This window comes from Cryptotermes secundus, unplaced genomic scaffold (genome assembly GCF_002891405.2).
Source record: "Cryptotermes secundus unplaced genomic scaffold, Csec_1.0 scaffold1064, whole genome shotgun sequence".
In the NCBI taxonomy this organism is placed as follows: Eukaryota; Metazoa; Arthropoda; class Insecta; order Blattodea; family Kalotermitidae; genus Cryptotermes; species Cryptotermes secundus.
The window spans coordinates 323909-324443 of record NW_019720585.1 but is presented as its reverse complement, the minus strand read 5'-3'; positions in this window follow the sequence as shown (position 1 = coordinate 324443).

The following is a 535-nucleotide window of genomic DNA, read 5'->3' as shown; positions in this document are numbered from 1 at the left end:
CTCTAGGAGACCTCTGAGCTAAATTAGGCTAAAAGTTTCCCGCCCAAATAGTTTCCAATGCCTCCGATAGATGGGGAAGTATTAGGTACCACTGCCAGAGGAGGGACGACCTCGCTGACAGAAAGGGACTAATTATTAGATACCATTGCCAAGTAGAGGGTAGAAACCTTGCTGGCAGAAAGGGGCTAAAGTATTTGGTACCATTGCCAGAGGAAGGACTAGCTCGCTGACAGAAAGGGACTAACTATTAGATACCACTGCCAAGTGGAGGGTAGAAACCTCGCTGGCAGAAAGGGGCTGATAGCGAGCACCAGTATCGGTAGGGGATGGAGACGGTAGAAATTAAAATGGGATGTACAATAGACTATCAGTCGCGGTGCATGGGGAAACCCACCCCGTCAATACTGAATCACTGAATCTAATTTATTGTATGTTTACATACAGTATTTTAATATAATTAATATTATTGTATCCAATTTTATTAGTACTGCAGTTCAGTGGTGTATATATGTTAGCACGCATTTGCCTGATGATG